This window comes from Lichenostomus cassidix, chromosome Z (genome assembly GCF_008360975.1).
Source record: "Lichenostomus cassidix isolate B80296 chromosome Z, HeHo_3.0, whole genome shotgun sequence".
Classification (NCBI taxonomy): Eukaryota; Metazoa; Chordata; class Aves; order Passeriformes; family Meliphagidae; genus Lichenostomus; species Lichenostomus cassidix.
Window position 1 is genome coordinate 31058213 of NC_139511.1, and position 14015 is coordinate 31072227.

Sequence of the window (14015 nt, forward strand, 5' to 3'; positions counted from 1 at the left end):
TTTATGTGTGTATAATACAATTCAAGACTAAAAAATTATGATATTAAGTTCAGGCCAATTCACTTGGTAAGCTAAAGAAGTCTAATCACATTAAAAGCACCTTTGATTAAAAATGCTGAAACAGAGCTTTAATGTGGTTTAACAAATTCGCGTTAAATGCATAGTTGTTTTGGACTCAGGCTGATTTTTTCCTCTGTGGGCAAGAGTTTAGTGGCCGAGCATGACAATCCCCATTGTCTTAGTGCATTTGCAAGGGACCAACAGGTCTTCCAAATTAGACTGGTACACTCTGTGCATAAATCCATGGTTAATTTATACCCCATCACAACCAGCACACACTCCTTATCTCCATGGTAACACATCTCAGAATGGATGTTGGTCCCAGCCCTTTCCAAGCCTGAACGCTCATGGTCAGGGATTTCAAACTGTGCTCTGCCCAGTAGGTTTGGTAATACTGTTTCTGTCTCTTACCACCATGAGGACAGTAGAGTTCTGGCTTCTGTGATTCCCTGCAAGTCCCCTCTGCTGCAACAACAAGCTGGCCTGTCCTGCAGTAAGCTGACAGAGTGCACTGGCACCAGCCTTCATCCCTGCCGTATTGCGGGAGCAAAATTTATGCTCCTGGGAAGGTGCAATTTACAGAGGTGTGTTATTATCCCAGTATCTCCGTGGAAATCAGTTGGCTAGTCTGACAGTCCCTAAGGGCTCTACTTTGTGTTGTCTTTGTTCCACAGGCTCTGCATAGAAAACAACTTCCTTTTGGAATCAATCAGTGCAGCACAAACACTCTGGAGCATGTTCTGCCCACACTGCCATCCAAGGTGTTTCCAGCCTTCTCCATGAGATTATCTCAGTGGTACGCAATCCCCTGTGGCTTTGTGGCAAAGCTGCTAGTCTCTTTCCTTACAGAAGGGGAGCAGGACTTAGAGGGTATTTATACCAAGCAACTCTCAGCTTTGGAGCTCCAGATTCATCACAATCTGGTCATTGAAACAATACCCTGGCTCAGGCACACAGGCCTGTTGATCGCCTGAGGAGTGCTCAGTGCCTGATGGTGGAAATCACAGCTGCCATGTCTGCCAAACAAGAAACTAACAAAGTGTTAACAATGAAACAAGATTTCTCATTGAAGCTTTGGAGGCTTTCAACTCTATGCTGCAAGGAGCTGCCTTCGCAGCCACAAAGTGGAACACAAACATCATAGAGAAAGAAGATGCTATTTGAAAAGGGTTGTAACAAGGGACTGCCTCCCTCCTGCTTGTGCTTACAGTCCAGTGGTGGAAAATGTTGTCTCCCCAGGAGGGAGAAACCTGAACTTAGTTTCTTCATCTGCCTGAAGAGATGCAAGTGCACATCTCTCATCTCTCGGGAGATAGTCAGGCTCTTAGGCAGCTTTGCCAAAATTTTCGACTGGTGAAATACTTAGGAGAGCAGGAGCTGGAATTGAAACCACCCTTTCTTTCACATAAGCTATCAGATCACTACTGTGCTTTCTTTGTCTCTGTCCCAGTATGTGGTGGGACAATTGTGACTAGACTGACTGAAGATATTCTCTTGTCTAAATATACCAACAAGTCTAGTCCCATAGACCACACATGCAGATATACATTTTTTTATGGATTTCACTGAGAGCTCAGCTAAAAGTCCTGCAGCTAAATGCAGAAATTGTTTGGATCCATTCTGTCATTAATATCCAAAATGAAGGATGAGTCTTCCCCTATGTACATACCTATTCACACACACATGTTCACAGCTATTCCAGAGCTGCCCTGGAATAACTGGAGCTTTTCCTGCTCATGAAAATCAGTTAGGTGAGCAGCTGTAAACAAAAATATATTGCTTGTAGGGGGAGGAAACTTTCTGTGTGGGCTTTGTTTGCCCCATAACTCTTCCTATTTAAATCCCTAGCAAAAATTAATGAATAGCATCTAGGGAGGATGTACAGTAACTGCAGCTTTGTTTTAAGGTCTTTCATAAAGCAAGAAAATGAAGATGTTTCTAATCAAAGCCTGAACCAGTGGTAAGATTCCATGCTGTGTCTTGCCTATGTAAGAAATATATATTGATAGCTGGAAAATCTTGACTTTTCTCAGACTGCAAAAATTTGTGTAATTAATTGCAGTGTCTCAGGTTAAATCCATGGTTTACCAGGCATCATACCAAGCATAGGAGTATTTCTATAACAACTCCTTTGCTTAATGCCAGCCAGACACACACTTAACTACCTTTCACAAATGGGGTATGGGAAAAATTGTTCTTTCAGAAAGTTTTCCTGTCTTTTCAATTCTAAATAAGTAGAACTTTGGGTAAACTGTGTCTGATATGCCATTCCTCCTATCAAAGATTCTCAGCTGCAGCCTTTACTTAGAATTTTCTATGAGCAATGTGTTGTTCCCACTGAGTTGTTTCAGAAAGTCACATGCATTTCCCACCACATCCAAGCAAATGATAATTTTGGTAGGCTTGCTTCAAAAAGAGAAATATGGTGTGCAGGGGTATCATCTCATGCTGTGAAATAAGGATTGAAGTGAAAGGTTAAATAGGAAACTGGTCAAGTGGTAAATTAAAGCCCAGGGAAATCCAGTTATTTCAAGCCTCAAAAAATAATGTTTTGAAATTGTGTTTAACACAGTGCACTGGTGGGTAGGGTGGAGGTGGGGTTTACCTGCAGACAGGCCAGAGCAAAAACTGTGTATTTGTCTGTTTTGAACCCTGCCAACCATTGCAGACAGGAGAGATGAGGGGGAGAGGAGTAGGGGGAGAGAGGAATATACCCCAAATGCATCTGGGAGCTCAGCAGTTATCCTAGGAACAAACCACCTGGCTGAATTACAGGAGCTGGGGGCACAAATCCAGAAAATTGCTCTCTACATGCCTAGTTCTTGTAATCTCCTTTAGGAGCCTGCTTCCAGCTAGTATTAAAACATGAATATTAAGCTGGATGGGACTTTAGTTTGACCTGATATGACCAGTTCAGTATTCTTTAACTTTGCATTCAATTTAACAAGTGTCTAAGGTTTCAGGTCACCATGAGCCTTCATTATATTTTTAAAAGCAAATAGTCACTTTAGTGATCTGTGAGTCACTTTAGTGATCTGTGAGTGCTAGTTTAGAGTTCATAGGAATTTGTTCTTTTTTCCCAGACTAATTACTTTCCAGTTCTTCCACAAATGCAGAGACATGGTGTGAAATCCTGTTGCCTTACCCTTCTGTCACAGTTAGGGTGACTGGACCCTCATGGTCACTGCCCTCTAGTTCCTAGTTTTGGGGCAACAGAAATTACCAAGCTATAGACATAATAAAAGTTTGCCAAGGGGTAGTTAAAACTACATTTTAAAAGTATCTTTTTTTTTCTCCCATGGCTTTGAAAAGTCATGAATGAAGGTAATATGGGTCGAATAGTGGTGGTGGTAAAATTGAATTCAGCATAAAATATCACCCAAAAGGCTAAATGTAACTTTTTTTGGCAAAAGATGTGGTACAGAAGATAGTGAATATAATGTAGCAATTGAAGAAAATACAGACGTCAGACCCCTGGGGTTTTGAAAATTAGTAGGGCTCCTTTGAAGCCCATGGAAATAGTGATTTTCATGCCTGAAAATTTGTCCCTAACACAACATGGCTACTTCCAGCTGATCCCTAGTTTCAAATATATAGGTAACAACTAGCTTTCTGTTTGCTGACTAATTCCTCCCTTTCTAAAGGAAGTCTGAATGTGAAGTCAGGCAGGAGAACCTCAGCAGTGTAAGTGTTCTGATGTAATCAGACTGGTGTGATTTCCTCTGTGGATAAAACTTTTGTGAAATATTCTTTAGACAGAACTCTTTCCAGATCCTCAGGTCACACACACACACACATGCACATGAACAAAATACAACTCAGAAGGTGGTGTGGGGCCACACAGTTCCCAGAAAACAAAATACTTGAGCATGCTTGAAGACCTAAATACATGTGTATTTAGGGTCCTTTTGGATCACTGAAAAATTCCCACATGCTGTACTGCCAAATTTCAGTGCTTAAAGACACAAAAAACTGGAATCTGGGTACTTCCTTTTGGAGCAAAGTTTTTTAAAAACCTTCATTAATCCTACCCCTATGAAAACAATGCAGAACTTAGTTGTCAGGGAATAAAATGTGTGGTGCCTCTGTCACTAAATTCTTTCAAGTGGTTTTAATTGACTCATAAAACATTCAAAACCAAGCCAAGACAGGAATCCTATTACCCTAAATGTACTAGTCCTATATAGCTTGCTAGTAAAGCACTGAAAGCTGTGGGAACACCTCACTGAGCAGAGAAAGAAAGTATTTTAATGGCAATTCCTCCTGCAAGTTTACTCATGAGTTACAATTGACAATGAATGTGCTATTCCACAAGCTCAGACCTTTGCCTGTTCATGATTAACCCACAGAAAGACTGCAAATATGTTGGTAATAGGGGAGCATTTGAAAGTGGTATTTGTTAATTTGATTGCTATGTGTAGCTCTATGTGGGCTCATTATGCAAACCCATTTAATCCTGTAGTTTGCTCCTGAACTATTCCCCACAGCTGCTGCAGAGAATTTGATAACCTAGAGTTGCCACCTCAGCTATGGGACTAGTAACCAAATTCTCAAAGTTTATATCTGGAGATGGGAAGGTGACATTTATAACCAAAACCAAGGTCAGAACCTAATAACAGGATGGACAACAGCCGCTGTTTCCACTCCATACTGACCTCTATTCTCTGTCAAGGGGTATTAACTACTTTGTCTTACGTAAAATTTCATTCTGTAGTTAAATATTGGTCAGCCTCCTAGCCTCATTAGCATTTGTTAAGTTTGCCATTTTAATTGTGTGGTATGTCCATAGAAAAAGACCTTATAACTAAAGCAAAGAGAATACAATTGGCCAAATCCTGATGATTTGATAAGAATCTGCCAGTGAAAGCAATTACCATGAAATATTCTGGGATGCACCAGTAACTGATGTGTTCCCACTGAGCATCTGTAGGACAGCCCTAGTGATAGCAACATATTGAACAAAGAGAACTAAGAGAAGACATTTTTGTCAAGTTTCTTCAGAAGGAATCAGTTGCCCAGGGACAGTGACTAAAACAACCAACTTCAAAGGACCTTGAGAGACTGAGCAAGTAAGTCATACAAGAGAATTATCCCTGGGGAATGCACATTTCCAATACAGTAGAATGAGATTTACCAAAAAATACCTGCAGTTTTCTTCTCTTAAAAAATAACAGAAGACTTCTCTGTCAATATTGTCGACATGCTGTTATTCTCCCACTGCCAATATTGTCAATATACTGTTTACAGGCAGTGAAGTAACACGTATCTAAAAATGAATTTATTGTCATATCACAGAGACTAAACACATGGTGAAGAAAATAAAGACAATTGACTTGCAAACACTAAACTCAGTTCTATAATTCTCAGTGATGCATGATCATGGTAAGCAGCAAAACAAATTAGAGGCATCCTACTCTCAGCCCATACCTCTAGGAAATCAGAAAAGAAAATATTGCAAATGCAAGGGTTTGGGATCTTGATGGAAAGCTGGGTATTTATCTTAATTGCCTAAGAAACCTCCAGAATAGCTCCTCAGTAGGCTGACTTGTGAGGGACAAAGAGCAGGAGAGAAAAAATAAATGGCAATCCAAAAGTTCATGCAAATACCAGGTGATTACAGCACGGCTTTTCTGTGCCATTTCAGAAATATGAAGAAAAAACAGAACATGAGACAAAGGCAGGGAACAAAAAAGAAAATTGGCAAGAAAGGAATAAAAGCACTTCTGCACTCTGTGCAAGAGTCCTGAAAATCTAGGCTGTCTAATGCCACTGTGCTCCCTTTCTCTGGCGGCAGGATGAGCAGCACTCAGCATGCCATGCTGCCTTTCAGGCTTCCCCATGTGCTCCTTTCAACTTCTGGAGGCAGAACTGGAGTTTTCTCGAGTTAATGGCAGGAAAATACTAGGTTTATCCTGTGTTTCTCAAACGCCTTCTGAAAAACCCTCCTAGAGCCTCTCTGTGCAGACTGTTACAATTTAACAAAGTGCAAAGTAATGGATAAAGAAATCTCTTGTGTGGGTGGGTTGAACTGCAGTCTGCAAAGGCAGATGGTCCAGCAGGTGCATGACGTGTCTACAGCAACAGGATGCAAAAGATATTAAAGAATCTGATGAAGTGTCTGATGGTCAGGGACACCTCAAAAAAATAAGTCAGGCTGATACAGATCCCAGTGTTCTGGCAAAAATGAGTATGTAATGAGAGAACTATACTGGGTAAAGTGCTGAGAGGGAGAGGATAAGCTGAACTAGTTTGGAGGGAATAATTAACTAGCAAGAGTTGCTGTAGTAAAATCAAAATAGTTAAGGATCAGCAAAGCAATCAAATGCAAATGCTGTTCCCTGTGAACGACTGATAAGGCAGGCCTAGTTTTGAAAAGTCACTTTTCCAAACTTATTGTAGTTTCTCAGGTTAACTAATGACTTTGGCAGGCTGTAATGTGATGAAGAGAAAGAAATTATGCTGTGACTTCCCTTGGAGCAGAAGAGTGCCCTAGCACCCAGGCTGACCTCACACTCTGCAACCCAGGTTGCCTGAGGATCTGGATGGAGTGGATGCAATGAGCAGGCTGACAAAAGATAGAAGTATCAACATTCAGCAGCTTTCGGTGTCTGAAATGCTTGGGGAGTAGTGTTCAGTCTCCTGTGGTTCCTGTGTAGCTCTGTACAAATGCAAAATTTGCTTAAGAGGGAAGGAGCTTTCTCATTCCCATGTGTTTATTGTCTTTCATTCATATGTTCAGGAGGATATTTTTAGAAACCTTTAATTGTCTGCATTTTGGTATGGACACCAAAATAAAAATACCTCTTTTGCCTCACTTCTCCTATGTTCTTGAAGAACCTAAATATTCTTCCAGCAAAATTCCCTCTTGCATGTCCATTTCTTCCAGTTTGTCAGTACACACCTTTGGCCTTAAGACAGCTGTTTTGCTCTTCTTCATTCTGCAGAAGTCCTCATTTTTTTTTTTCTCTTTCAGGGAGGAAATGCTCATGGCTTGGAAACTGCTGATCCAACCTCTCAACCTCAGTTGAAGCTGCACCCATTCACCCAAAAGAAAATCAGACCCATGCTTCAGACATTGCATGTAATGTTTACAGGTTGTGGTTACATTTAAAGCAGTTTATCTTTGTTCTTACCAATCAAAAATGTGAAGAATTTACAGCAAGTTTAAACAAAAAGGTGGGATATGAGTCAGCTTCTTCAGTCATCTGTGGTTTTACATGGTCAATTAATTACTATTTACTTTAACGTCCATAGATGCCTTCTGGTAATCAGCAAAGAAATGGCCATGTTCGCCTCCAATAAATAGTAGGTCTTTGGAGAAGCACCTGGGGTCCTGCTGGGTGACAAGCTGTTCATGAGCCAGTAGTGTGTCCTGGGGGCCAAGAGGGCAATGGGAACCTAATGGGGTACATTAGGAAGATCATTGCCAGCAGGTCAGGGGAGGTGATCCTGTCCCTGTACTGTGCCCTGGTGAGGCACAGCTGGAGTGCTGTGTCCACTTCTGGGCTCCTCAGGACAAGAGAGACATGGAGCTCCTGGAGTGAGTCCAGCAGAGGGCATTGAAGATGATGGGGTGAGGGCAGTACCTCACTTGTGAGGAAAGGCTGAGGGAGCTGGGCCTGTTCAGTTTCAAGAGGACTGAGACAGGATCTCATCAATGTCTATCAGTATCTGAAGGGAGGGTGTCAGAGGATGGAGCCAGGCTCTTCTAGGTGGTGCCCAGAAATGGGACAAGAAGCAACAGGCAGAAACTGATGCACAGGAAGTTCCACCTGAATGTGAGGAAGAGCATTTTTACTGTGTAGGTGACTGAACGCTATCACAGGTTGTCCAGAGAGGCTGAGGAATCTCCCCACTGGAGATATTTAAGAACTGTCAGAGTGACATCATGTGCCATGTGCTCCAGGGAGACTCTGCCTTAGCAGGGATGTTGGACAAGGTGACTGTGATCCTTTCCAACCTGGCCAATTCTGTGATTTTGTGGCTCTGTGAAAGGGAGGTGCAAGGTCCTGTGCCTGGGCCAGGAGAATCCCAGACACACTTACAGAGAAGTGGATGGAGAAGTTGGGTGGAGAAGTGATTGAGAGCAGCCATTCTGAGGACTTGGGGGTGATGGTTGATGGAAAACCCAACATGACCCAGCAATGTGCACTCACAGCTTAGAAAGCCAATGGAATCCTGCACTGCATCCAAAGCAGCATGGCCAGCAGGGCCAGGGAAGGGATTCTGCCCCTCTGCTCCAGTGAGACCCACCTGGAACACTGCATCCAGCTCTGGGGTCCCAGCATAAGGATGTGGAACTGTTGGAGCAAGCCCACTGACAGGTCAGGAGGTTGATAAGAGGACTGTAGCCCCTTACCCATGAAGACAGACTGAGGAAGTTGTGTCAGTTCACCCTGGTGAAGAGAAGGCTCTGTGGAGACCTCACAGCAACCTCTCAGTATCTGAAGGGCTCTACAGGAAAGCTGGAGAGGGGCTCTTCATCAGGAACTGTGGGGATAGGAGCAATGGGTACAAACTGGAAGAGGGGAAATGGAAGTTAGGCACTGGGAAGAAATTCTTTCCTGTGAGGGTGGTGAGACACTGGAACAGATTGCCCAGGGAGGCTGTGGGTGCCCCAACCCAGGCACTGTTCAAAGCCAGGTTGGATAAGGCCTTCAGGAACCTGATCTAGTGAGAGGTTTCTCTGCCTGTGGCAGCAAGGGTTCAGACTAGATGGTCTTTAATGTCCATTTCAACCCCTTAACATTCTATGATTCTATGATTCTGTGAAATGTTATCAGTTCTTGAAGATTGTCAGCAGCATCATTTCCTTTTTTAACTGGAACTACTCTCACCTTTTAGGGGGTCTTTATAAGGACCCTATTCAACACAGGCAGAAACTCAAGCATGATACAATGGATCAATATTTTCAGGAAAGCACATGAAAGCTATGGCAGAACCATAAAGATGCCAAATCTTCAAAATGTCGTTCCATCAATCTACAGAGCTGTTTTATCTGATGTCTTTACTCAGAACACGACATGTTTTCTTTTCATTCTTTCAGGCTTTGTTGCTGGTGAGATCAGGTGGTCCCAGTCTGAGACAGGGTGCACATGCAACCTGCTCTGGCCTTTTTGCCAGCCCGTGCAGACAGGCTCACCCACAACACACCACAGGCCACAACCTTTTTGAGGAAGGCTGGTGACACCAATTTAACAGTAAAAGGTTATATCTATTGTTCACAGAGAGAACAGTGAGAGACTATTATTACAACATTGCACCAGCCACAGGAAAAAATCATTGATAGGAAGAAAAATATAAGCCAGAGTTGGGCCTTTATACTTTGCTGGACTAACCCTATGTCACTTTCAGAAATGTTGCTGCTCTCTGGCATAGGTGAAACAGTGAAAACACATTTTGTTCCCTTTTCATGGACAATGATTCAAGACAGCACTGATTTGACCCCACCAGTACTAAACTCCCAGTAGCAACCAGAGGGCCAGATTCTGCCCTGGGGTGGCACCCAGCATAGCAATAATGCCAAGATGTGGACTGACAGCTCATGCTGGAGCCATTTTACTGTCTGTGAAACAGTGTCCATGGAGGTTGGTCATCACCATAATGAAGGCTATGGATGACTGTGTGCACAGAGGGGATATTTCACTCCCTCTTTCTGTTCTTCATGTTCTCTCTCCACAGCTCTTCAATGCCTTTCAGCTTTCTTGGGACTGAACATGCTGAGGTAAATTACTCCAAAAGCTGAAGTTTGGGGCAAATATGAAGTTTAAAGCAATAAGCAAGGTCGCAAAAAGAAGGGAGTACAAAGCTGCCATATAAGTCTCAGTTCAAGAGAAAATATTGGGGCATAGTCCTTGTTGAACTATCACTGTTTTGTTGACAAAGAGGGGCAAAATTTGGAGTGTGTTAGGCACAACTGAAAGGACATGAGAGCAGAACTGAAATACCCCAATGGAGTATTCCTGGAAGCCAAGTTATCTTAGCTTAGAAGACATTGGAGTGGAGGTAAAGGGATTGGAAGATTACAGTTGAAAAACTCTTCCTGATATTTACCAGTGGATGAATTTCATGGTTGTTACTGGTAAATGGGTTTCAATGCATTATCCCCACTCAGGATGAGATCCTGAGTTTTAAATAGATAGCTCTACATGCAGCAGGGCTGGCACTCCACCCAAACAGCAAACTCCATGCTAAGAACTTTCGGGAAAGAAAAGGAGAAGAAAACAGAAAACATCTTTCTGCCAAACATGGTTTACAGACACATTAAAAACACCCAAACCATGTGCAATTCTCATCCCTGCATCTGCTCTGGGTAAAGTACAGAGAACAACACAGATGGTTGAAGGCATGCAGTCTGGTGGATGTGGTGGAGTCCCATGTAGGCCATGTAATTGGAACAGAGGGAGAATTATTAGGGAATTATTGAAGTAAGCAACATCAGTAAAACAGAAAGTGGTAGTTTCAAACACAAACCCTGTTATTTTCAAACATGAAAAAGAGTACTTTTTCACACAACATTTAGTTAAATACGTTGTAATACTACTTATCACAGCACATTGTAGGTCATAAAGATTTGCACGGACTTCAAAACCAATCTGATAAACTTACAGACAAAAAGCAATTAACAAAAGTTAAATCTAACTCATTGTCCATGAGAGTCAGGTTCTTGGAATCTGGGAAATCATTCCCAAAAATCCCTCTTTGTGTGCCTCCCAAGTCCTCACACCCTTCTCTCAGCTAGTTGCAGGGGCAGGATGTTGCGGTTGTTTGTAATGAACAACACTGTCTTCTGGTCTCAACTGATAAGCTACATGTAGGCAAGCCATGTTCTCCATAGGTTATTTGTTTTGCTGTGATTCAGCTTTTTTTTTTTTTTAATGTCCTTTTTTTATTTTTTTTAATTTCAGTCTGTAAGTCCTGCAGGGCAGATGGATTGTATGAGAGGAATGGTTCCCACAGCACATGGTCCCTTAGACTTCATCCAAGCATTAAGTTCTGTTTTGGGCCACAGAGAGGTGAGGCAATGACAAAACAGAGGGTCTCCAGGAGGCCTCTGGCTGGGTGGGACTGGAGGAGGGACTGGATTCCCCTGGAGCAGAGATGGGTTTGGGGCACATGATGTCATCCTGGCAGTGGCTGGTGGAAAGGGGAGTGACAATAGGAATAAGCTGAAGCTAGAGAGGTTCAGGATGGAGATAAAGACACGCTCCTTTCCCACATGGATAACCAGGCAGGACGAAAGGATTCCCAGGGAGGCTAAGCCTTCTCTAATCCTTGCAGACTACCGAGACCCAATTTAAAAAGTCCTTATAAAGTCTGGCTAAAGTTCCCTAGACTCTGTTTCCACTGAGCCCTCTGGGCCCAAAGATAATGGGCTTGCTAATGAAATGCCATCAGTTTGGTGTGTAATTTCTCTTTGCTTCTGAAATATATGTATTCAGGCCTTGGCATTTATACTCATGCGAAAATGTTATCTTCAATTTCCTCCTTAACATTAATTACCATTGAGCCACTCCATTCCTGTCCTAAGACAGTACATTAACTCTGGCAAAAGCAGAGAGCAGGTTTTCAGGCAGTGTAATTCAGTGCAGTGTCCCTGGAACCAAGAGGTTGTGCTGAGATGCTCAAAGTCTGGCCTTACACACTTCCTATGTCCACCCCTCACCGTCCCCCTCGCTTGTCTGAGCGTGGGTGGGGGCAAGGGAGGCCACAGGAGTGCACACCAGCGGGTGTGGCAGCAGATGCAGGGTGGGAAGTGGCTCTGCTGGGGCACAAGGCTGTGCTTGAGCTCCCACCGTGAGGAAGAGATGCACAGTTTGCACAACCTCAGTCATGCCAGCAGAGAGGCTAGCCAGGCATCTCACACCGGCACGCGGCAGGGGAGGAGGAGGAAGAGGAGCTGGTGCTGTCTCTTCCCCTTGCTGAGCTCAGAAGGGCCCCATTTCCTTTGGAGAGTGCTGCTGGATGAGCAGTGGGGTGCAGGCACGGCTCTGCCAGCAGCTGTGCTGCGGGATCCTAAACAGTGCTATCTTCAGACTGGCAGCAGGGCGCTGGTGTGGCTCCGCAGCCTCCCTTTCCTAGGGCACTTTCTTCCCACAGAAACATGCTCTTTGAAGAGGAATGGCCCTTGCCTGGGATTTGCTAACTCCAGACATCCATCCTGCTTTGTATTGGAATGACCAGGACTAATGGAACGGGCTAGACCATTGCCTCCTTTGCCACAGGTACAATGCCACAGGTATAATGCCAAATTCATCTGTTTTATAGTAATAGCAAAAGTTCTACCAGCAAGCTCAGTGTTAAACTAGCTTTGGTGTCTTCTGTGGGCCTAAAAAATGCTTGTGCATACTTTAGACCTTATCAGTGTCACTCTGCTTGCTATCCATATCCAAAACAAAGCTTCACCAGGCACCTGTTTTGCTTTGTCTCTTTTCCCAAAAAAAAGTAAGGGCACAGACAACACAGTGGTGGTGCATTTAATCTGTGTTCTCTAGTTAGTGCAGAAAGGAGTCAACATCCTGGCTGGCAGCAACAGCTGTGCTTAGAGGAGGAGCTGGAGCCTGCCCTCTATCAGCATGGTTTTAATGATGAACAAGCTTTGGAGCCTTCAAACTAAATTCCTCCCAGAAGGAAGCTCCCAGCTGTAGCACATCAATGTTACCCAGCAAATCAATGTCTGGTGCCTGATTTCTTAGGGACCTGTTTCTCTGTCCAGGTTTATGCTGCCGTCTCTCCCACTTCCCTTTCCAAAATCCTATTTTAAAATGCAGATATTGGCTGGTAGGCATTGCAAGGTAGTGGGAGACATTTTTCCTCATTCCCAGCAGAGACTGAAGCTAGGCAGGATGTGTTTCTACAGAGGGACCTGTGGACACATGCACTGGCTGCTCATGGCACACACTCAGCAGAGAAGAATTTCCGTACACTTTTTGGTATTCCACCTGTGTCCAGCCTCTTAACTGCAACACACAATGATTGAGTCATCCCATTTTTGTTAGTGGGACTACTCACTATAGGACTACTCATCAGGAAAAGCGGTATTCCAGGCAGGCCACAAATACCTGATCATGCTTAAATTTGTGTATGTCTGCTTCAGGCATAATTTAAACACCTTCACATGATGCCTTATAACAGCCACAAGCTTTTGAAAAGTCAGAGGAATGCAGGTCTGACTTGGTATTGCAAGGAAATAGGCCAGACAAACACAGAAAACATTGCAAAGAAGGACAAAAACCAAAAGAAAAAAGTAGGAAAGAAAAATGTGCAGTACTGTGTGTTTTTTTGAGCTGTTTTCTTAGTACCAGTGAGAACATTCCAAATTTTTTATATAATGGAGTGCTTCAAAAAGCATAGAAAATTATGTGCATGTGGTACATGCCCTGTGTACCTCACCTGCCATTCATGTAAAATAGTTACTGAGTACCACTATTTTTATTATACTGGAGAAGAGGAAACCAGGGAGAAGAGGTGTTTTTAGTTCCCTCATTTGAAAAACAAAGCTTTTAGACAGAGGCTGCATGTCACCAATACTGTTCTTTGAATCATCTGGATTACAGCTCTTACGGAATGATTTGTGAAGAAACTTGTAAGATATTATATTCAATTTTACTGCCTTCTTTATCTTTGTAGTGTATTATATTTCCAGATTATTTCTCTTTTGTAGTTCTGCTAAGTATGTTCCCGGTGGATAGTGACAGCAGTTCAAGCCTGATAGATGCATGCAAATCATACAAAGGTATTTCAAGTTTCAGCAGGGTTGATTTAGTCCCGGCTGCCAAAGAGGAGAGAGTCTCTTCTCTTTGGCTCAGTCAGATGGGTTGTTGTTCTTCCAGCCCTGGCATTCACTCCACAGGCAGCACATACCCAGAGTGATTTCTTGGAAGTGCCAGCATTTCCTGGTGGAACTCCTTTCAGCTCAAGCAAGCTCACACCCTTCCTGTACAGCACACTGCAGG